The 25,610-nt window shown below is 40.6% G+C and overlaps 1 protein-coding gene across 10 annotated transcripts in view; it reads left to right on the forward strand.

Annotated features, from left to right (window-relative positions):
* The window catches only part of AUTS2 (activator of transcription and developmental regulator AUTS2), a 1,204,012-nt gene that overhangs the window by 286,293 nt on the left and 892,109 nt on the right, over positions 1–25,610 (forward strand). The window lies entirely within an intron of this gene.

The following is a 25,610-nucleotide window of genomic DNA, read 5'->3' on the forward strand; positions in this document are numbered from 1 at the left end:
TGGGCCTGATGCCCTCCCCTTGTTTTCAACTGAGGAAAGCATGAATAATCTCTTATTTTCCTTATTTGAAGCTCAGGCTTCAAAAGTAGGAAAGGTTAGAACATCAATCCATTGTGCCTTTCCACCTTTTATCTGTAACTTGCTGATATGTTTTTTTCCTCCTCCTTCCTTTCTTGTCATGTTGGATATGTCCTTAATATATCAGTGTCAAGTGTTGTGCCCAAATGTGAACCTGAATCTGTTCTAAGTGCTGAAATTAAAACAGTGTTTCTTTGTTTAGTTTCTAATGTATTTGGGGTGCTAGAGTATCTACAACAGCATCTTAAGAGGCTTTAACATTTTTGCCTTTTTTTCTCCCCAATTATACAAGTCATTTTTCTTTTTCTGATTTGGCATCTCTTGAGAAAGTAGGCCTCCCTTTTTTTTTCCTTGCATGTGGCAGATTAGCATCCTGTGGTCCATTGCAGCCACCACAGTGGCTGGTAGGAAGTAGAACTTGTAGAAGGTGCAGTTAAAACTGCTATTAAAGTAGCAAAGAAACTTCTTTGCCCACTCAGATGAGGACCATGAATTTGACTTTCACATTTGAGGTGGCACTTGACATAGCCTATATTCTTTTTCCTTTTTTTTTTTTTTTTTTTTTTTTTTTTGAGACAGAGTCTCACTTTGTCACTCTGGCTGAAATGCAATGGTGTGATCTCAGCTCATTGCAACCTTCGCCTCCCAGGTTCAAGTGATTCTCCTGCCTCAGCCTCCCAAGTAGCTGGGATTACAGGCACCTGCCACCACATCCTGCTAATTTTTGTATTTTTAGTAGAGACCCCCTCACTGTGACTACACTGCTACTACCTTAATTCAGACCTCCTCATCTGGATTTCCATTAACAACACCCCAAGTGGCCTCCATGTCTCCAGCCTTTCAGCCTGTTGTAGGATTGTGACATCTCCAAAGTGCAAGTCTAAAGCATGTCACTTCCTTGCTTACAATGCTCAATGGCTATCCAGTAATCAATTTCAATCTCCAAATAAGGCCTTCCATGACTGGGACCCTGCTTATGGTTCTAACCTCATTTTTTATCACCATCTTCTGGACCCCCTCCCAACTCTGGAGTAAGTATACTCCAGACATGCTAAACTACTTAAGTTTCCCAGTCATGCCAAGTGTGTCTTCACGTCTCTTGTCTTTTTATTGTTCGTTTGTTTGTTTGTTTTTTGGACACAGGGTCTCACTATGTTGCCAAAGCTGCTCTTAAACTCCTGGGCTCATGTGATCCTCCTGCCCTGGTCTCCCAAATTGCTGAGATTACAGGCATGAGCCACTGTGTCCAGCCTCTAAGTCTCTTTAAAACTGCAACTTCCTCTGCCAGTAATAACCCCTTCTTCCATAGCCCACCCAGCCCTCTCTGCTTGGCCATCTTCTGCTTAGCTTTAAAGTTTCCATTATCCTTAACAAAACACTTGTTCTTCTGTATTTTAATTTATATTTACTTTTCCATCCAATTACCAATGTATGGATTCCTCCAGGCCATGGTCTAGAAGTGCTGATAGGTATTAAGTATCAATAAACATTACACAAATGAATAAATCAACTTCTTCCTCAAAGATGTATCTATTCCAGGGATAATCTTCATACATAAAGCAGGTGTAATTCCAGCTACTCTCTGACACACTCTCCCTGGGAGGCAAGAAGTTGGGCATGGTATTCTAATGAGATCCAAGTCATTCCCTTAGGACAGATAATTATTTCTTTTCTTCGCAGCATTTCTAACAAATCAGCACAGGTTCCCAGCTTAAGAAATGAATGCCAGTCTGCTTCCAATCTCAACAAAGAATCAGTAAGGGTGCTTCACAATAACAGTCACTCGGATTGACTGGCCAAGTGCTGTGTTCATCTGCCTAGATCTCACTACAATCTCATACATTCTCTCACCTTATAAATGAGAATATTGAGGTTCTGAGATAAGCTAGCATTCTCAACCCTGGCTGGTAACTCTGGGATGCAAAAAATAAAATAAAATTTTAAAAAGCCTGAGCCCCAACCAACAGCAACTAAATTCAAATCTCTACAGGTGGTTTTTCAAAGTTCCTCAACCATACCAATCACGGTTGAGAACCACCAAGTAAGGTTACTAAATTTCCCAGCTCCTATGCTGCAGAGCCATGACAGCAACCTGAAGTCAGTCTGATTCCACAGCCAGACAGATCTGTGAAGCACTACACTCTGTTAAGCTACTTCTCTGAACTTATCAATCCTGAACATTTATCTTTTCTCCTCAAAGTATTAGCAGATGATAACCACTTGATTAGAAAAAGAGAGTCTCTTTAGCATATAGAATGTATCTCTGGGAGGCTGAGGCAGGCAGATCAGCTGAGGTCAGGAGTTCGAGACTATCCTGGCTAACACAGTGAAACGCTGTCTCTACTAAAAATACAAAAAATTAGCTGGGCGTGGTGGCACGTGCCTCTAGTCCCAGCTACTCTGGAGGCTGAGGCAGAAGAATCACTTGAACCCGGGAGGTGGAGGTTGCAGTGAGCCGAGATCGTGCCACTGCATTCCAGCCTGGGTGACAGAGAGAGACTCCATCTCAAAAAAAAAAAAAAAAAAAATCAGTGTTTGGCTGGGTACGGTGGCTCACAGTTGTAATCATCAGCACTTTGGGAGGCTGAGGTGGGCGGATCACGAGGTCAGGAGTTCAAGACCAGCCTGGCCAATATGGTGAAACCCCGTCTGTACAAAAAATACAAAAATTGGCTGGGCATGGTGGCGTGCGCCTGTAGTCCCAGCTACTCGGGAGACTGAGGCAGAAGAATTGCTTGAACCTGGGAGGCAGAGGTTGCAGTGAGATGAGACTGCGCCACTGCACTCCAGCCTAGGTGACAAAGCGAGACTCTGTCTCAAAAACAAAAACAAACAAAATATATATGTTTATATAAAAAATATATATACATAATGTATAAAATATATATTTTTTCAGTGTTCATATAACAAATTTCTACTGAGTAACTACCAAGGACCAGACTTGGTGCTGTGGGATATTTGATAGGTGTGAGACAGTCTTTTCCTCAGAGGGTTTGTATCCTAGGAGTAGCGATAATGATAACTGCATAAGCCACCTGATTGATCTGGAATTGGATGCAACTTTTACTACAGGAATTGTCATAAGGATTTAGACCCTTTTCCAGTACATTGACCTAGTAGTATTCACAGGGCTGTGTTAACTTTGAACTTCCCTAATTAGAAAAACGTGTTGGTGAGCAGGTATTATCACATCTTCCCTTGCTTTTCCATTTAAATACAGTATCCTATTCAGATAGGCAAATCTCTGATGTTTTGTTGAGCGAAGTCTATGGGCCAGATCACATAATAGATGATGTGTTTGTTGGTTGCCCACTGATTAACTTGGGACTTGTTACCTGGAGGTCCATGGCCCCTCTGAAGTCTTCATTATGTCCCCCGAAATGATCCCCTGACACTTGTTCTAAATGTGGTTTATTTTTTGCAGCTTAATGATTTACCTTTTTGTCAAATACTAGGATTTGGTTTCACAGAGCATCCTTTTCTACCTCCTTGGGTATATAGGCCATGATTTATAATGTCTAGTTACTCTATCAATGAATCAGTTAGTGACCATTTTGAGTGTTAAGAGCTTTGAGTATTTAAAGAAGTGTGTGAAAAGGCTTCTGCCACCAGGGAGCTTGCTTCCCTGTGCCTAGTCTAAACCAAAAGTCTTCAAACTTTTTTGATTGTGAACCCCAGTTGGACAAATCACTTAGAGTAAGCACCTCATTTTAAAGTTTTATGTTTATACTACTGTACTAATACATAGAAAGCACACAGAATTAGAAAGTAATAAAGAATGAGATGCATATTTATTTATTTACTTAAACTTTTATTTTAGATTCAAGGGATACACATGCAGGGGTGTTACCTGAGTGCATTGGGTGATGCTGAGGCTTGGGGTGTGAATGACCCTGTCACCCAGGTACTAAGCATAGTACCTGGCAGTTTTTCAACTCTTGCTTCCTCCCTCCCACTTCTGATAGTCCCCAGTGTCTTTTGTTGCCATCTTTATTTCTAAGAGTACCCAGTGTTTAGTTCCCACTTACAGGTGAGAACATGCAGTATTTGGTTTTCCTGTTACTGTGGTAATTCGCTTAGGAGAAAAACACATTTAAATAGACACTTTAATGCAGTCTTACCCCTCAGTGGAACATCCTACAGACCACTGGTGTAGACAGAAAGTGCTAGAGGGGTGCTTGGGAGAGAGAAATTATCCCTGAAGCACGTGGTGGAGAAGGAGTTGTGTGCAGGACATCACCAGAGAGTCATGACAGGCCGTGGGGAAGATACAGTTAGTACCATCTTTTGGTGCCAGCAGCAGGGAGCCGTGGAGCTTCCTAGGAGGAGTCACAAGATAGAAGTGGCTATGCCATAGGTGCCTGCGTGGCATAGTGGGCTGGGGTAGAGGGTGGGGGGCATGTGTGTAAAGAGAGAATGTGAGGGAGACAGGTTGGGATCCTAATCCTAATTCCACAGCAGAATAGAAAGGCAAAGAGGAGCGTGGTGGCAGGTAGGATGAGGAGGTAGTCAATGTGTGGACATTTTCTGCATGACCAGAACTGCTAAGGAGGAAGTGAGTCTTGAAGTCTGCTGGACAACAGTGGTTTGTAGTAGGAGAACCAACCGTAAGGTGGAGGGAGCAGGGAGGGGAAGGACTGGCCACATCCCAAAGCCTTATTATGTCCAATTTTACTGCAGCTGTTTTATGACTGCAACATTTTTGTTCAGGAAATGGTTTATTTACCCCCACACCTTTTCTTTTAGACTAAATGACAAGAACCAGTGCTCACATCCAGGGTCAAAGCTAATCTTGGAGGAGGTGGAAAATGCCTCCTTGTTTCATTGTCTCTCTTGAAAGTGGTGCCTCCTTTTCACTTTCCTGCAGGAGAGAGATGTCTAGCTACTGCCTAAGCGGCCCCAGTGAAAAGGGATGGTTCTTGAGGCTTCCAGAGGTCAATCTGGCATAAGAGGTAAAGAAGAAGACACGTGACTCTCTCTGAGAGGCAGAATTTCTTTCCTTGGACAGGATAGAGCTTTTAATTGAATCCAAATCACATCTCTCATCCTGTGAATGCTGGAGAGCAGTACGTTTTTAACTAGGAAGAGCATCAATTATGTATTAGCCATGATACTAATTTACCCTGAGTGTGTGTCTTAGAGCTGGCTTTCATCTCTGCATAGCCACTGATGTAATGCCACTGTGTTTCTATACTCAAACAGTCGCTCTTAAGATAGGGTGTCCTGCTGTTGAAAAGAGAAAGTAGGGATTGCTATTGCTGTGGCTCTTTCTGTGTGTACAGCTGAGGGTCCTTTGGGATACCACCTTAGGGTGGGAGAGCTGTTCACTCGCTGTTGTGCTTTGAGATGCAGATTGGGGCTTGTCCTTTTACTCCGATGCTGCTGCTTTATCAGGTATTTGGTATTATTGTGTTCCAGGATAAATCTCTGGAACTCTCAGTTACAGATATTTGAGACTTTCAGTGTGTGTGTGTGTGTGTGTGTGTGTGTGTATGTGTGTGTTTGAGACAGAGTCTTGCTCTGTCGCCCAGGCTGGAGTGCAGTAGCACGATCTCAGCTCACTGCAGCCTCCCTCTATCCTGGGCTCAAGTCGTCCTCCCACTTCATCCTCCCAAGTCGCTGGGACTATAGGTGTGTGCCACCAGGCCCGGCTATTTTTTTTTTTTTCTTTTGAGACGTGGTTTTGCCATGTTGCCCAGACTGGTCCTGAACTCCTGGGCTCAAGTCATCCACCCACCTCAGCCTCCCAAAGTGTTGGGATTACAGGCGTGAGCCACTGTGCCCAGCCTGAGATTTTGAATGTTTGCCTCCAGATAATGTAGGCAGTTTCTGTAGCTGCGTATTTCCTCGCCAACAATATATTTTGCTTATTCCTAGAGTACTAATTGTAATGATGGCCACAGTGGACTGAGCATTTCCTAGATCTTGACACTCTTCTAAGCATGTTATATATATTAACTTATTAAATTCTCACAAAAATCCTATGAGGTAAATACTATTATCATCCCTATGTTACAGATGAGGAAAATGTTAAATAACTTACCTAGTGAGTGTAGCATAGGCTGTGGTACAAAAAGCTGATTCAAACACCTGCCTCGCCACTGTGAATCACGGGCGTCCTTTCCTGCGAAACATTGATTTTTATTATTTTTGAGACAAGGTCTTACCCTGTCACTTAGGCTGGAGTGCAGTGGTGTGATCATAGGTCACTGCAGCCTTGACTTCCCAGGCTTAGACAGTTCTACCATGTCAGCATCCTGAGTAGCTGGGACCACAGGCGTGTACCACCACACTTGGGCAACCTTTTAATCTTTTAGAGAGATGGGGTTTCCCCATGTTGCCTAGTCTATTAGTCCATTCTCGCACTGCTATAAAGAACTAACTGAGACTGGGTAACTTATAAAGAAAAGAGGTTTAATTGTCTCGTGGTTCTGCAGGCTGTACAGGAAGCATGGCTGGGGAGGCTTTAGGAAACCTTCATTCATGGTGGAAGATGAAGGGGAAGCAGGCATATCTTACGTGGCCGGGACAGGAAGAAGAAAGTAGGGGTGGGGGTGCCACACACTTTTAAACAACCAGATCTCGTGAGAGCTCACTCAGTATCATGAGAACAGCAAGGGGGATATCCGCCCCCATGATCCAGTCACCTCTCACCAGGCCTTACTCCCAACATTGGGGATTACAATTCAACATGAGATTTTGATGGGGACACAAAACCAAACCATATCACACAGCTGGGAAAATGGATTGTTAATAGTACCTGCTTACAGGATTGTGGTGGGCATGTGATTCTGGCAGGTGGTAAGCTCTTTATTAGCGGTCACTGTCACGATGAACACCACCATCCTCCTCCTCATCATCATAATTATCTATCCAGAGAATTGTATGAGATGCTTCAGACCCCTGACTAAGGCAATCTCAAAGGATAATTTGCCTCAGGTGTCAGAATTGTTTAGCTATACTCGCCTTTCCTTGCAAATATAATGGCAGAAAAAGAGGAGAATTTAGACATTTTGAGCCTTTTCCAAGCGGGAAGTCAGGTAAGATATTTTCAGATAGATAATTTGTTTTCTCCTTGTACTCCTCTTATCACTTCCTTCCTCTCTCCCTCCCACCTCTGAGGAGCCTGGATGAGGGTAGATGAAGTAGAGGAGAGGGTGGTAACAATGGTGGTAAAAGAAAAAGTAACCACCAAACATGTGTACAGAACCATTTAATTAAAGCCTGCAGCCCTTTGTCAGCCAGAAGCTCTGCTTATGGTGAGAGAGGCAGAGAGCCTTGTCACTGTCTCCAGAATTATTTGTATAATTCAGCAGCTGTTTCCCTCAGATGCCTACCACACGAGGTTGGATTATAAAGACGTATGAGTAGAATCGCCAAGGTTCAGACACTTGTGTTCACTGTTGAGCTGAGAGCCACTTAGGCTGTTCTTGTACAAATGCATTAGATTATGGTTAAGCAGCTTATGGACATAAAAACACATTAGAACTTTACAGCACTCTATAAATTATAGTTTTTGCAGCATTCACAGCCACAATGCTAGGTAATTACATTCATTAATCTACTAGTAAGAGCACATAAAGTTGCCTCCCAAACGGTACTGTATGTGTCAGTGCTCAGCTGGGAAGGAGAGTGTTTTTCCTCTCCTTTTTCCCCATCTTTCCCTGTTCCATTAAGCCTTAAGCCTTGTGCAGGAAGATTTTTGATTTTACATTGAGGTGTTCCCTAAAAGAGTCCAACAAACCCACTTTTTTTTTTTTTTTTTTTTTTTTTAATGGTTAGGCTTTGGTAGGAGGCCTTGTAGGTAATACTTTCATGTTGAGCTGCACCTAGTAACTATTTTTGTATGCATTTATTTTGTTTTTGGAAATGGACAGATGTCTCATTTGGAAAGCCAGCAGGGGTAAAGCAGTTGAAAAGAGATTTATGATAGAATCAGCGGTAGATGCTTTTTCAGGCCTTCTTTTTGCCTGTCTCTGGGAGCAATTAACATGGTGGTCCTTTTAATTTTGGATCTATCAAGAGTACAAGGTATTGCTCTCTTCCCACGCCAAACTTTCTTAAAGTTTCCATCTTTCCATATGGTGATAGGAAATGCCTCCCTCCACGGCCTTATCTCGGAACTTTCTCTTATTTGCGTGTCTCATAAATTACAGAAGGCAGATTTAGGAAGAAATGCTGGAACTTTATATGGTGCTAGTATTTCAAGGAGCAAATTGTACTTTCTTTGCATTATTTCTCGGGTTAAATAGCCCAAGTGGGCCAGGTGCGGTGGCTCACACCTGTCATCCCAACACTTTGGGAGGCTGAGGCGGGTGGATCACATGAGGTCAGGAGTTCTAGACCAGCCGGGCCAACATGGTAAAACCTCGTTTCTACTAAAAATACAAAAATTAGCTGGGCGTGGTGGCACACGCCTGTAATCCCAGCTACTTGGGGGGCTGAGGCAGGAGAATCGCTCGAAACCAGGAGGCAGAAGTTGTAGTGAGCTGAAATCAGGTCCCTGCACTCCAGCCTGGGTGACAAGAGCAAAACTCTGTCTCAAAAAAGAAAAAAAGAAAAAAAGAAAAAAAAAGACCAAGTGATAGGCTGGGCGTGCTGGCTCATGTCTGTAATCCCAGCACTTTGGGAGACTGAGGTGACAGGATTGCTTGAGCTCAGGAGTTTGTGACCAGCCTGGGCAACTTGATGAGACCCTATCTCAATGTAAGAAATAAGTAAAGAATTTGTTTAAAAAGTAAAAAAATAGGCCAAGTAATACAGCCATCTTAAAAATAAAAACAAAAATGGAATAGAGAAGTACGGTAACATGCAACCCCAAGGTACGCTGTAAGTCCCGGGTCATGCTCAGACCACATATTCTAGGCTTCTGCTTTCAGTTCTGTTCACATGAATGAGGACATGAATGCTAGAGCCACGCAGGTCTGTGTTGAGTCCTGTCTTTTCATAGCTATGTGACCTTGGGAATGCTAATTAATAGTAATAAAAATAATTAACTTGGACTGAATTCCTAATAGATCGTAGGCATTACATTAACTAATTTAATCCTAATAGCTGCTTTATAAATTAGGTGATGTTATTTGCTCCATTTTATATATGAGAAAACTGAAGCTTCACAGGGTATTGTGGTAATTAAATGAGGTATTATAAATAAAATAGCCAGTATGTTGCTTGGCACATTCAATGACACTCAGTAAACACAATCTTGAGGATATATGGAGAATAGATCCCACCATGTAACCTTTTAGAATGACTGACAGTTTCCCTTTTTAATGACTGGTATGATTGTATCAGTCAGGAAGAGGAATTCCTCACATCATTTATTTATAATTCATTTACTTTCTATACCAGGAAATATCCCAAGCACTTTCCACAAACTTCATTAAACTTTTTATTCCTGTACTCCAGGAGAAGAAATGAAGGTTTATAAGGGCCAAGGCATTTGTTCATGTTCATAAAGCCAGAAAGTGGGAAAGCCAGTTCTCAGACTCAGATGTAACCGTCACCAGTAAAGAGTATGGACAGCAGTGAAGCAGTCTGTTTTCTTGGAATGAAGCTTCTATGGTGGGAAGTAATCTAAGCAACTGATAAGCTCTTTAAAGGAGCTTGCTTTGTGTACTTCAGAGCAGCCTCAGCTTTGGGGTGGAGCGTAGCGTTCCTTTTTTTTTTTTAGCAGGCAGGAAGATATTCTTATTCCCAAAGAACTGAGAAATATTTGGGACTCTCCATGGTACTCAATGGTGCTGTAAGGTTAGGTAACTGCTGAGAAGAAAACTGATTGCTCTGTGTAAATCAGTATGCTGATGAGGGAATAAAACTGCAGGGTAGTACCAGCGTCAGCATCTTGTTTCCCACCCAGCTATTCTCCCTCTTGACAAAACAGCTGTCATATTGGATTGCTGTTGAAATCACCAGAGTCTGCTGGTCATCAGAGCAGGGCCGATGTCATCTTTGGGATGAAGTATGTTAGCAACAAGATAGAAACTGGACATGGGAAAAAGGAAAGTCTCCCTCAAACACGCTGCCATCCAAGGCCCAGTTTAAACCGCAGGCTCAATTTTTGCTCCCAAACTGATTTCCCGACTAACCGATCTGCTCATGCACACACCCTCCTAACCTCACACAGCAGGCCTGGCCTTTATCATTTCAGGTCCTGCAGAGCTGTTGTCTCTCACTGTGGTATTGATGTCAGTTTTAACAGCTGCCATGTGTATTTACTCCTTTACCCATTACAAGTATATATGCGGTTGCCAGTTTGTTTAGTGAGTGGTTTTCATAGGCTGTGATGGGGATTTCACCTTTTTGAATATAATTTTCTGAGCCTGTGGTGACATCAATAAATCCTTCTGGGATGGGGAAGGGTTGATTTCCCTACATCCACATGACATCCTCCAGCCCACTTCCTTATGGGACCAGCAGCCAATGTCATAACACATGCTTCTTTGTGAGAGCATGGAAGGAAATTGTTTAAAGTGTGTCATCTGTGGGCACAGTTTCTAAGGTAGATACCTGTGAGAATGTATAGGCATGCTTTAGACGTGGACAAAATGAGTTATGTACTTAGTAACTCAAAACTCTGCTGAGCTCATTGTGGACAGCTCTTATAGATAAACTAAAATGCAGCTTCTTAAAAATGAGAGGACATTTTCAGAAATCATTCTTAGTGCTTTCAGCAAATCTATGTGGCTTATGTTTTTATATAGCAGTCATTTTCTCAAATCAGACATCCCTATTGCCTATTAGATAAACACAGAAAGCATAGATTATGAGTTAAAAGTATCGACAGCATTTCAAGTGCTATCAGAGAACATTTAATTCAGTTTAATTTTGTGATAAATCTCATGTTTAATCCTCTGGTTACCCTGTAATCATGTCTCTATTGATCTTTTCTGAATGACTGCCTGCAGTTTAATAAACTTTGCCATTAACCCAGAGCTTCTAAAAGGAGAGATTGATTCCATTATCAAATCTGATAGAACCAATAAGTACCTAAACATCACTAAATCTATCTATAGGAAGCTTTGGCGTAGAGACAAGCCTGTGGCTTGTTCAAGAAACTAGGTAAAAATCTGGATATCTTTGCATGACCTAATTGCCTCACAGCATCTGATTCCCTTGTGCATACTGACATTCCCTTTCATCTTTTAAGTCAATGTAGGAGCCAACTGAAAGGACAGTTTTTTCTTGCCTCAACCATAATTGTAGGGTCTAATTTATTCTCACTGCAGATATAGCTTGAGGAGTTTATTTGGTCTGTGTCTCAGGTCAGTGGGTACATCTTAACCACTTTTCTGTGTCTCTGTAAACCTGCAGGATCGTTTCTGTTTTATTTTTACCTGTATGATGCTAAGGGAAAGAAAATTCTGTCTGGATAAATCCTGAAATGGAAGACTGGGGGTGAAGATTGAAAGAGAGGGAGGGCAAGTACAGAGTCACAGCTGTGTGAACAAGCTCTAAGACTTGGAAAACTTTCCATGAAACCTATATATGTTTCTCATATAGTGATAGGGTATTTGCAATATGTGCTGAACAGGAGTTTCTACTTTTTGTTTCTGTGAGTATTTATAGCTTTCATCATTATTCATTAATATTTATTGAGTCACATAGGCCGAACATATGGAATTCAGGGTCTGGAGTATATTTACAGCTTCTTATTTTTTTAAGGTCAGAAAGGTGTCATTCCCTGCCACTTTTCAGCTCTGAAATAAAACGATGAAGGTTGTCAATTTTACAGAAAAGCCAAAGCTTTTATTTTCTGTCTAGGTTTTTATTGACAATGTGAATTTTTCAGAAGGAGTTCAGCTATTTGACTTAGGAGGCATAGCCTTTCCCTAATTACACTTTGGTGGGGAAGTGGAGGTGCAGAGAAGGATTTTTATAATGAGACAATACTAAACTGTAATTTAAAATTTTCTTCCAACAAAAGACCATAATCTTGGCACTTAGAAATAAATGTGTAATGACGTGGTGTTAGGCAATGGAAGCAGAATTAGAGCCAAGGGACTCTGGGTGTGTTGCCAGTTGCCGATTGTCTCACTTTGGAAAGTCACTTGTTTACCAAGCCTTAGTTTCCTCATGTATAAAATAAAAGTGATGTTGCCTGCTTAGAGAGCTATTAGAGAATTCAATGAGGTGATTATTTTAAAAGATACTGTAAACTTTTCCCAGTGCTGAGTTGTGCAGACATTAATGATTATGAAAAAGATAAATTAGTCCTTGCTTTATATTTGGAAATGGTCTGACCTTTCAGTAAATTATTTCTAGTTGTCAAATCAAAACCCAGTTAGGACAAGGGAGCTTGAAGAGTACATATACATAAGATAAGTCTCACAGACATACTTGAAAGGCCGGAAAATGTTCTCTGGAGGCAAGCCCTCCACTGAATTAATGAATTCTAAGTTACATCTGTTGATCATTTTCTGTGTGCTAAATAGCTTCCCAGGATGGTAATATTAGAGAGGTTGAAGGAACCTAAGAGGAGGACCCCACATTTATAGGTATTGAGGTAGATTGGTCTCTGCCCTTGAGAAGCCAATCAAAATTAGGTTGAGAAAGGATGTAGCAATTGTTCGTGAAGTACTAATAGGCATATATGCATTTGTTCATGTTGATTCTCTATGTCACTGCTCTGTAAGAGAAGGAATGCCTGCACATCTTCATTGGGAAGTTGACAACAGTTTCTGGAAAGTTGGAAGAAAGTTACAGAATTAGTCCTTTAGTAGTAATTATTCCATAGTTCTCCGGAAACATGACAAAACCTCGTGAAAAACTTGAGTCATAAAGGGACTGTCTCACATATATATATACACACACACTTCCTGATATGCTGTTTAAAACTGCATTTATATTCAGAGCCACATAACACAGATTTTGCCAGAAGTTGCTTTTTCTGCCACTGAATAGCCCTAAACTTTAAATTGCCTTTCACAAAATTGTTTCTTGTCTGCTGAGTGGACAGAATGTCTCTCTCTTCCCCACCCTTCATGTCATTTTCTTTTCCTAAATGGGCTGCTCTGGGAAGTAGTTCTTACTTCTGGCCACCACCCCTGCCTCTAGGACAATGCAACCAACCTTAACCAAAGTCACATATCAAGATGTTCTCTGCTGCTTGTTAATGCATATTTGACTTCTTTGTGTGTGTGTGTGTTTGTGTGTGTGTGTGTGTGTTTGTGTGTGTGTGTGTGTGTGTGTGAGAGAGACAGGGTCTCGTTCTGTCACTGAGGCTAGAATGCATTGGTATGATCATGGCTCACTGCAGTCTCAGTCAGTCCTTCTGCCTCAGCCTCCTGAGTGGCTGGGACTACAGGCGCATGCCACCATAACTAGCTAATTTAAAAAATATTTTCTAGAGACTGGGTCTCACTCTGTTGCCCAAGCTGGTCTTGAACTCCTGGGCTTAAGCCAGTCTGCCTGCCTTGGCCTCCCAAAGTGTTAGGATTAAAGGCATGAGCCACCGTGCACAGCCAGATTTGACATCTTAAAAGCCAGAGCTAGACATACTTATTGATGGTCTTCCTGGGGCCAGATGTAGTGGCTCATGCCTGTAATCCCAGCACTTTGGGAAGCCGAGGTGGGTGGATCACTTGAGGTCAGGAGTTTGAGACCAGCATGGCCAACATGGTGAAACCCCGTCTCTACTAAAAAATACAAAAAATTAGCTGGGCATGGTGGTGTATGCCTGTAATCCCAGCTACACGGGAGGCTGAGACAGGAGAATCACTTGAACCCGGGAGGTGGAGGTTGCAGTGAGCTGAGATCGTGCCATTGCACTCCAGCCTGGGCAATAGAGCAAGACTTCATCTCAAAACAAAACAAAACAAAACAAAACAAAAAAAGGTAGTGGAAACTCAGAGAAGGTTGCCAAAGGGAAGCTAGAAGGCCTCCTCCAGGACAGAGAATTAATCATTTAACATGTATCACTTACAGTAACTACAATAGAATCAGTGAGCTAGTTGCTGAATACTTCTAGAGACATTGTTTACTTAAAGTGAAGGTGTGATAGTATGTGAATACCTGGGGAAGAGACGAAATGGAAACATTTTTAGGGAAGAAAAGGAAAGTATGTGCCTTATTACTAATCTGGATCAATTTGAAGATCTGAATAGGCTAATCAGGGTTCTTCTGTGGAATATCTGCAACCACTTTTGATTTTTCTGTCAATAGTGAGGTACTGAGACCCAGTAAATGATAATTTGGCCTTGATATCAAGCCATGAAAAAGATGTTTAGAACTAACATTTTTTTCATCAGCCTCTTTTCATTTTTTTTTTTCTCTTGGGGTTAATAAGGCGATTTATGTTATTTCTAGGCATCTGTTCATCCCTCTTTAGCATATAGGGGAATAGTAATGGTTTATCCGGCATGTGGATGTGGGAATGTGTCTTAATCTGTTTTTGTGTTGCTACAAAGGAATACCTGGGGCTAGGTGCAGTGGCTCATGCCTGTAATCCCAGCACTTGGGGAGGCCAAGGCAGGAAGATCGCTTGAGCCAGAGTTAGAGACCAAGCTGAGAAACATAACAAGACCTTGTCTCTACAAAAAAGTAAAAATAAAAACAAGAAAGAGGAATACCAGAGGCTAGTAATTTATAAGGAAAAGAGGTTATTTCACTCATGGTTCTGCAGACTGTACAAGAAGAATGGTGCTGGCACCTGCGTGGCTTATGGTGGAGTTCTCATGCGGCTTCCACTCATGATGGATGGCAAAGGGGAGTCAGTGTGTGCAGAGGTCACATGATGAGAGAGGAAGCAAGAGGATGGGGGGAGGTACCAGGCTCTTTTTAACAACCAGCTCGTGTGGGAACTAACAGAGTGAGAACCTCTCTTAGATCTATTAGAGTTAGACATGAGGGAGGGCATTAATCTATTCATGAAGGCTCCAATCCCATGACCCAAATAACTCCTCTTAGGCCCCACCTCCAAAATTGGGGATATATATATATGTGTATGTGTGTGTGTGTATATATATTTATTATTATTATTATTATTATTATTATTATTTTTGGAGACAGAGTCTCTCTCTGTCACCCAGGCTGGAGTGCGGTGGTGTGATCTCGGCTCACTGCAACACTGCAACCTCTACCTCCCAGGTTCAAGCGATTCTCCTGCCTCAGCCTCCCAAGTAGCTGGGATTACACCTCCATGCCTGGCTAATTTTTTGTGTTTTAGTAGAGACGGGGTTTTACTGTATTGCCCAGGCTGATCTCGAACTCCTGAGCTCAAGCAATCCACCCGCCTCGGCCTCCCAAAGTGCTAGGATTACAGGCGTGAGCCACCACGCCCAGCCATTGGGGATATTTCAACATGAGTTTTGGAGGGGACAAATAAACTATAACAGAAATAATTAGATAATGTGTTTGAAAGTCTTGTGTGGAAGTCTGAGAGGGGAAGAGAGGTGGAGTAGTACAATTTATAGCATGGCCCAATGGCTGCAGAATGAGAGGACATTCAGGGCATCCTAATTTCACAAGTTCATTCTCCTTCAAGTTTTTGTTTTTAGAAATGGGCTCTTGCTATGTTGCCTAGGGTTTTCAAACTCCTGGGCTCAAGCAGTTGTCTAGCCTCAGTCTCCCAAGTAGCTGGGACTGTAGGCATGCACTACCAGGTCCAGTTCTAATTCATTCTTTTGTAAACAGGTTACTGTGTGTCCTCTACTCTGTTGTCTGCTAGGAATTCTGGCATGATGAAGTCATAGCTGTTGTCCTTATGGAGGTAATTCTGAGTATTACCAGGAAGATCTAGTTACTAATATTTTGATACAATGTAATAAGTACATTAATTCTTTTCATATCTTTTGCATACAGTGCATAATCAAAAAATGAGTAATGGTTGTTTCAACTTACTTTACCATCAACAGTGTGCAGTGGCTCCCATTTTTCCACACCCTTTCTGACAAGTACCTCTTGTCTTTTTGATAATACCCATCCTAACAGGTGCAAGATGACATCTCATTGTGGTTTTGATTTGCATATCCCAGATGACTAATGATGTTGAGCACGTTTTCATGTACTTGTTGACTATTTACATGTCTTCTTTGGAAAAATATCTGGTCAGATTTTTTTTTAAAAAGAACATATTACATGTAGCAAGAATAATGGCTAATTAAAGCAAGTATCATTAGAATTACACATCCTCTCAAATGTGTGTGTGTGTTACTTTAGTGGATTAGATTTGAGTGGGAGGAAAAGCAATCGAAATTTGAGTGTTCTGCTTGTCTTCCTTCAGTTAGCAAACCAGGCTTCTGCCTTTGGGGAGGCCTGAGAATTGTATGGTGCTAATTTCTCTTCTGGCTGCCATTACACTATCTTCCGTTGTATGGTTCTTTTTGCCTTTTTGGACTCACCCTTTGTGTACGTCATTGCCCTAAGCCTTCACTGATGAGATTTTCTGCCTCAGTCATGCTGTGCTCAACTTTCAGAATGTTGTTATTACAGAGGAGTTAATTTTTTTTTAAGGTTTCCTTTTCGTCATGCTGTATTTCTCAGATTATCTGAAGGGACTGTAATCCAATTTTAGGAATCCTTCAGGGCTGAGAGCCTAAACTGTTTTAAGCAATAGCATCTGGTTGCCAGGGACTCAACTACTTTGAGCGTGTTAAGGTCTAACAGCAGCCAACTCTCAATTATCTGTGGGAATGGGAAACTGCTGGGATGTTTTCAATTCACAGAGTGTGCAAAAATCTCACTTAAACTGATAGTCGTGACCTCATTTCATAGCTGGGTTTAGGAGAGCTTCTCAGTGTCTAGCTTTGTGTTTTTGTTTTGTTCTCTTCTCACCTTTAACAGTGGCACTGCACCATTGACAGGTGCCTTTTATATATTGAATGTATCTGTACCCAATCTATTTTTTTAAACCTTGTCCCTCTCATCTTTATTTAGATTCCATATGTGTATCATTATGTACCTTAAGTATGTTTTAATAAATTGCCTCAATTCTTTTACATTTAGGAGCAGTAACATTTATGTTTTCTTTCTTTGCTTATTGGCTCACGTGTTCATGGGAAGGAAAGTGGCCAAACAGTAATCAGGCTACCAGATAGAAAGATAAGAAAACTTTACAAAAGGTTAGCCTCTGAATAATAATTGAGAACTGCCTGTTAAAAGTGGGGAAAAAAAAAAAAAGATACAATACGAACTCTGCCTTGCTACCTTGTCACTGAAAATCAGGTGAAGGCCAGACAGTGCTCCTCAGTCAAGACATTCATGTTCACAACTGAGTTGTCTCCAGTGGAAATTTCATGGCTACTTTATGGCCTAAAGCCAGTCCTCCCAGAGTGCGGTCGTCCCTTGGTTTTACGATTCTAAAAGATGAGTTTCTTTTAATGAACACTGAATGTAATCTAGTTGTTAGGAAAGATTATATGCCAGTTGTGCATGATGGCAAGGGCTCCCGTTTTTTAAAAACCAGCTTTATGGAGGTATTATTTACATTCCAGTAAACTGCACAAACTAACAATATATAATTTGATGAGTTTTGACATGTGTATATACCCATGAAACCACTGCCACAATCAAGACAGTAAACATGTTCATCACCCCAAAAGTTTCCTCATGTCCCTTTATAATCCCTTCTTCCTATCTCTCCCAGGAAGCCACTAGCCTGATTGCTGTTGCTATCAATTAGTTCATATTTCTTAGGATTTTATATAAATGGAATCATACAGAATATAATCTTTTCTGTCTGATTTCTTTCACTTGGCATACTTATTTTGAGATGTATTCATGTCACCTGTATCAGGAGGTTATTTCTTTTTATTGCTGAGTAGTACTCTTTTGAATGGTTACAACCACGGTTTGTTTATCCATTCACCTATTGATGTACATTTGGGTTGTTTGCAGTTTTAGAAACATTGCACATCTGCTAGGAGCATTCATATGTAGCTCTTCATGTAGACATGTACTTTAATTTCTCTTGGGGAAGTACCTAGGAGTAGAATGGTTGGATCACATGGTCCATGTACTTAGAACTTTTAAAGAAACCACCAAACTGTCTTCCAAAGTGGTTGTGCTATTTCATATTCTCACCAGTAGTGTACGTATGAGCGTCCTTTGCATCCTTGCCCACCCTTGGTAGGCTCATTCTTTTTTATTTTGGCCATTTTGTATGTATGTAGTGGTATCTCATTGTGGTTTTAAGTTGTATTTCCCTGATGACTACTGATGTTAAGTATCATTTTACGTATTAATTCACCTTCCAGACAGATGTCTTTTTTTTTTTTTTTTTTTTTTTTTTTTTGAGATGGAGTCTCGCTGTGTCACCCAGGCTGGAGTGCAGTGACGCAATCTCGGCTCACTGTAACCTCCACCTCCTGGGTTCAAGCGATTCTCCTGCCTCAGCCTCCAAGTAGCTGGGATTACAGGCACGTGCCATCATGCCCGGCTAATTTTTTTGTATTTTTAGTAGACACAGGGTTTCACCCTGTTAGTCAGGATGGTCTCGATCTTCTGACCTCGTGATCCATGCACCCTGGCCTCCCAAAGTGCTGGAATTACAGGCGTGAGCCACCACACCCAACCCCAGATATCTTCTTTAGCAAAATATCTTTTGCTTATTTAAAAAATTGGATTGTTTCCTTTTTTAGTTTTGAGAATTTTTTTTTTTTTTTTTTTTTAAGATGGGAGTCTTGCTCCGTCGCCCAGGCTGGAGTGTAGTGGTGCAGTCTCGGCTCACTGCAACCTCTGCCTCCTAGGTTAAAGCGATTCTCCTGCTCAGCCTCCTGAGTAGCTGGGATTACAGGCGCCTGCCACCACACCTAGCTAAGTTTTGTATTGACCAGGCTGGTCTCGAACTCCCGAACTCAGGCAATCTGCCTGCCTTGGCCTCCCAAAGTGCTGGGATTACAGGTGTGAGCCTTCGTGCCTGGCCCAAGAATTTATTAAATTAATATATTCTATATCCAGAACTTATCAGATATACATTTAAAAAAATATTTTTCCATTCTGTGGCTTATCTGTTAATGTATTTTTTACTCTCCTGGTAACTGACAGAACAGTCACTTTATTTTCTTGACAGTGTCTTTTGAAGAGCAAAATTTTAATTCTTGATGAAGTATAATTTATCAGTTTATTATTTTATGGATTATGCCTTTGGTGTCATAACTAAGAAATCTTAGCCTAACCCAAGATTATAAGAGTTTTCTCTTAGAAGTTTTATGGTTTTAGGTTTTACATTCAAGTTTATAATATGGTTTGTGTTAGTTTTTTCTATTCAGATTCAAGTATGGATTAAAATTTTGCATGTGATTACCTATTCTATCACCATTTGTTTAAAAGACTTATTTTTCTGTAGAATAGCTTTTGCCTGAAAATCAGTTGTTGATATATGTGTGGGTCTCTTTCTGGACTATTCTGTTCCTGTGATCTGTTTTTCTATCTTTATGCCAATACAGTGATGCAATTTTAATGTGGTGTGAAAGATGGCAGTACAGAGCACCTGACCTGCTCCTCCTCTAACCTACTTTACTATAATAGTTCATTGATTTGCCTGTTTCCCTGGATAAGCAGCCTGAGTTTAGGAATTCTTTCTTAGATATTTCCAACAGATGGCAATGTGTATGCACATAGTAGATGTTTTGATATTTGTTTTTAAAAGATGTGAACCTTAGGGATTAATGTTTGAATGCCATCCTGGATGCCTTGTACATTCCTACAGATAGTAGTCTTCTCTACTTTCTCAAAAGTTTAGACTCTGAAAATCTGTTCATGAAGTCCATTTGCTCAAAAGTCCAAAGTTGGGGACTGTTGTTAACATATCTATCTAGAGTTGGTAGTTTTCTAATGTTTCATTTCTTATCATTGGAGACTCATTATTGGTGGAATCAGTGTTTGTAAAACCATTCAAAAGCAAGTACAAATGGTATACAATAAACCAGCAAGGGATTTGACAGACCAAAATGACAGGGCACAACCATTATGTCATTGATGGGGACAGGCAAAGCAATTTTTTCTTTTTCTCATGGCTTCTTTGCTATTTTCTTTAACAATTTTCTTAAAGGTCTACTAAGATCAGATAACTAACCGAAGAGGCTCTGTTTAAATTGCAAGCCCCTCTCACACATATACACACAGTTGGGCACATGCAGACAAATATACACAAATGCTTTGTAAGTGATGGACTGCCCTCAGGTTAGTTTGCTTGGAAAAATCAGACGGAGACTTTCTATAACCCACTTCATGCGAGGCAGACAAATTGTGCCCTCATTTTCTATTGTCTCTGGCTTCATCTGTAATCAGCAAATGGAGCCCTGCAGCTTACATAGTGTTTCATCTGCAATTTGTTACTCTCCCTTAGTTTGCACAACACTGAACCATCTCATTTTGAAATTCAAGAGCGGTGAGGAAGCCTTTGGTGGAAGATTGTAATTTGGGAGAAGGGAAAGTCAAGAGCAAGATCGCCTATTCTGAAGAAGACTGGGTGTTGAAGGAAATTGCCTTTGTCAGTCTCTGAGCCTCTCCACATATGTGCTACTGTGACCCTGCCTTCCATCACCAGTGACCTAAAAATCACATAATTTCAACTATTCTCCAAACCTCTTCACATCTGTTGTGCATGGCTTGTATACTTACCCGCTCTATTGCCAGCTGATATGTCTAAATCTTTTTGCTGCTCAGCCAGCCTCCTGTTGGTGGCTCCCTGGCTTTCTTGCTTTCTTCCCTGCTTCTTTTATGACTGTCAAATGAATGCCTTAAAGCATTTTTTTTTTTTTTTTTTACAGATTTCTTTCTTATCCTTCTGCCTTCCTGCCTTTCTTTCCTAGTGCTTGTGTAGGGGAGGCAGTTTTTTATCTTTACCCTGTTAGGGTCTCTAGCTGAGCCTGAGTATTAAATTGATGTAAAATAGATTAACAGAAGAAAAGCATGTGGATTTGGACATGTCTATAGGAGCCCCCACAGGAAACTGAAGACCCAAAGAAGTGGCAAATGTTGAATGTTTATTTAGTAGGTTGAACAGAGTGGCAGTTGTGGAAAAGTAACTAAAATAAATGGTGAGGCTAAAGGAAGATAAGAGTTAATACGATCTGTTGGTACAAATTTTTCTGTTTGGACTCCCCATCTCTGGAAATGAGAAAATTTCTTCTTTCCTACTATAGGGAGATCATCTTTCACATGAGAGTTTTCTCCCATCTCAGGTGTTTCTGGTGATAATGTTTCTTTTCTCCTGTCTCTTTTGTATCTATTATTTTTCAAGTGCCTTTAGTTTAAAATAATCCTTAGGCCTAAATAGCATGTTTTGGGGTGGCATGTTCTGCCACTCTTCTTCATTTGCTAATGCTTTCCTTGCAAAACATGAGATACAATCATCTTATTTTCAAAAAAGTCTTCAGGTAGTTCTGACGGACAGTTTCTCTTGTGAACCACTAGCCTAGATCATGGTAGACGAATGAATCAACAGGCCTTTGAAAATTGCCATTCATTGATCCCAAAAAGTTCTTTTATATACCAGATAATTTCCTTCCCCATATTATAGCAATAGTGGAGACTGCCCAGGTTTCCTGAAGGAAGTTCTTAAATTACTGCTACTGGTTAGTTGGTGGTGGAGGAGAGCTTTGGTGTGTGTATATATACACACAATTACACATGCGTGTAGTCATGTACGCAACTCTTGTGACTGTTGATAAGATGATTACTTTATAATCAGTCTTTGTCTTTGATTCTTAATGCTTATAATAGATAGTTTTTTGTCATTTTTCCCTAAGACAGTCAATGAAAAAATTAAATGGTTGTTTTACTTTATAAATAGTAAGCAGTCAGTACATGTTTGTAGAGGGAATGAACAAACAGGGGTCTGGTTTATTCAGGATTTGTACCAAAAAGTCTATATAGTAATTTATAAATAAAGATCTACCTCTGAAAAAAATAATTGCTAGTCTTTGAAAATATAAACGTGTTACATAATAGAAAGTTTTTATAGACTCTTCATTTCTTCTTACCTCTTAAGCCACCACCTCTAGACACAGTTTGATCCTCTCTCTCTTCTTCCCTCCCCCAGAGTGGAAAATCTTAATATTAATTGGAGCTAAGATGATTGTGCTACTGCTGCTAAGACTTCAGCAGGTCTCTTACAAGCTAATATCACGGCATGGGGTCCATTTGCTCTGTGTAGCTATTCTGCAGTGCAGTGAGAATTCCTTGATTAATATGCTACATGAAAATAAAATGGATTTGGAAAAAATTATAACATACTCTCATAAATATTAATTCACATTTGTATGGAATTGCACATAATTTTCAATATACTTTGGAAGCACCTTCAGTATGAAAGATTTGGTCTCCAAAGAGAATGGCATAATTTTTTTAAAAGCACAGTGGACACGTTATTAAGCATCATATATTTATTAATCTGATACTCTACATGCATATGATGCATGGCAGTAGGTGGGTTGTGTGACAAAGAAAGGAGTTTTATACCCTATGGGGAGTTTTTATATTACACTTAGAAGTGGTACAATTTAATCACATTATATAGAAGCAGCCCATGATGGAACTCACCTGGCTCCCTCTGCTAGTGTTGCCATTATTCCTGAGTGTCTTTTTATGGAAGCTATTTTGGTTACATGTGAGACTAAACATGGAACATTTTTGAGCTGAGCAGATGCCTGGCATAGCTGACTGAAGTTGTGGACACTGGACACAGGAATTCAATTCAGCAGCCATTCATTGAACATTTACTACGTGTTAGGCATAGCATGCAAGGCTGTGAAATCAATGGCCATGTGCGCTTGCTTTGATCTCAACTTGTCCCCTAAAACACTTTTCACCACATCCTCATTGCCTCGGGAGAGCTACCTCTCCGATGGCAGAGGGTTAATCGTCTGTAGTGCTAGCAGCTGGAAGTTAGGCCAGAAGCCACTTATTTGCCTTGTAGACTGTTATCTTTGATATCTTCTTGCTCTAAGGATAAGGCCTTTCCCCTTTTCTGGGGTTTCTTGCTCTTTGCTGTGATCCTTCGTGTATACCAGCAGTGCACACTAGATTCCTTGGTTTCCTGCTTCTATCACCTTTTCTGGCTTGCTACACTGTATATTAGAGACAGCTTAGGCTATTTTAAAATCAGTATTGTGCTTTATAGGTTTGGATGTTTTAACTAGTTGACTCCTTTATTTATGTATTTATTGACCAATACATTGACCACCTATTATTTGCCTGGCTTATGTGAAGCACTTATGTAAAGCACTGGGGTTACTGAGGTGAACTACTTAGTCCCTGCCCTCTTTCACATTCTTTCAAGAGATTATGCACCCAGCTGCCTCAAGGCCTTTGCACAAGCTTTTCTCTCTGTTCAGCCTTTCAGATCTAGGTCAAATGGCAGTCATTTTCTCAGCTCTAACCCTCTCCTCTGGACTATATCATTTCCCTTAGTTTTAGCACCCATAACCTATCCTTTAGCACTGTTAACTTAGTTTGCAATGATATATTTGTGTGATTTGATTAGTATTTGTCCTGTAAATTCTAGGCTGTATGAGGGTGGTGACTTTTCCCCACACCATTATCATCCTAAACATAGGTCAGTGCTACGTTTGTACTTGGCATATACTAGGCACACAAAACATAGTTGTTGAATGAGTGAAGGCCTGAGAATAGAGTACTTTGTATTACAAGAAAAGTCTCCCTGAGTGGGCAACGCTGCTAAAAGTCATTGAACTAGGAAAGGGAGGAGTGTGTAAGAGAGGCCTTTTGAGGCCAAGGCAAATCAGTGTAAAGGCCTGCGTTAGTTTGTCCAGGCTACATTAGCAAAATGTCATAAACTGGGTTGCTTATAAACAAGCAACATTTATTTCTCACAGTTCTAGAGGCTGGGAAGTCCAAGGTTGAGGCACCAGCAGATTCTGTGTCTGGTGAGAGCTTGTTCCTCATGGATGGTGCCTGTTCTCACGTGGTAGAGGTGCAAACAGACTCCCTTAGGCCTTTTATAGGGGCACTAATCCCCTTCACAAGGGTTCCACCCTCATGATCCAATCAACTCCCAAAGTCCCCCATCTCCTGGCCAACATGGTGAAACCTCGTCTCTACTAAAAATACAAAAAAAAAAATTAACTGGGTGTGGTGGCAGGCATCTGTAACCCCAGCTACTCAGGAGGCTGAGGCAGGGAATCGCTTGAATGGGGAGGCGGAAGTTGCAGTGAGCCAAGGTTGTGCCATTGCACTACAACCTGGGCAACAAGAGCAAACTCTGTCTCCAAAAAAAAAAAAAAAAAAAAAAAAAAATTCTAGGGAGACACAAACATTCAGATCATAATAAGGCTCAAGGTCTCAAACTAATAAGCATGGCTGATTTGGGGAGAGACATCAGGGAGTACCATGCATGTAAAGTTGGGGGTGCTGGGATATTGGAAGCAGCAGAATAGTTACCTTGAGAAAATTGGATGTGAAAGGGAGGAAAAAGAGCGGTATTTTAAGGAGAAATGAGTGAAAGGAAATTTCTATTTTGGTTTTGTTTTATTTTTAAATGTACATTTAGATAGTAAATTTAATTGTTCATTTAAAAATAACTAAAATAATATAATTGGATTGTTTGAAATACAAAAGATACACGTTTGAAGTAATGGATAACCCCATTTACCCTGATGTGATTATTACACATTGCATGCTTGTATCAAAACATCTAATGTAAGCCATAAATATATATGCCTACTATGCACCCCAGAAATTAAAAAAAAAAAAATTTAAGTGCATTGAGGACTACAGAAACTGAGGAACTGTGGTGAGGCTTCATGAGGGGGATTTTCTGTGTTAAGAGGATTAGATCCACTAGTTTCAAAATAACTGAGTGCCAAAACATTTTCATTTTATTGCTTAGTGTGTGCATCATTTCTCACAGAGCATAGGATATTTGCATGTATGTGATTTGTTTGATGTTCTGAGAGCCCATTTTGCATGTGGTCTCAGAGTTGTAGTGACTTACTCCATGTCTCATCATGAATAATGTCAGTGTCTGGGCACTAAAAGCCCAGGTGTTTTGGAACATTGGTGTGAAGTGAGCTGCCTGGAGGCACAGAACTCTATCAGGTTATGTGGCCTGAAATGCTCACCTGTAGTTTCTACAGATACAGTTCCTCATTCAAGGACATTGATTTCCCATTTTCTACCCACCTCCCCATCCCCAACCACACACAGGAATAAATAAAAAGTTGCTGTTGATCTTGGTGGTAATATTGTTGTTACATTTTGCAAAGAAAATGGAAATAAGGATGCTTAGAGAAACGTGGTAAAAAAATATAATGCATTAAGGAAACATTTTAATCATATGAGTAGATAGTTCCTTTCTTGCTGGCTCACATCCACCTGGACCTGATAAATTCAACTGGGTGCTATTTCTTTTGAATTGAGCATACACTTAGTGCTTATTTTCTGAAACATAATTGATGTACCAAAATGGGAAATGAGTAGATTGCACTTCCTTGGGGAATGTCATTGTGTGCTGGACCCAACACCAAATCAAACAGAAAGCTACTATCCCAGGGAGCAGTGAAATCACTTTTGATGCATATCCTTGTGTTTAGTTTTCTACCCAGTAATAATAGAAAGGATTTGTATAT

The sequence above is a fragment of the Macaca mulatta genome, chromosome 3, assembly GCF_049350105.2.
Source record: "Macaca mulatta isolate MMU2019108-1 chromosome 3, T2T-MMU8v2.0, whole genome shotgun sequence".
NCBI lineage: Eukaryota > Metazoa > Chordata > Mammalia > Primates > Cercopithecidae > Macaca > Macaca mulatta.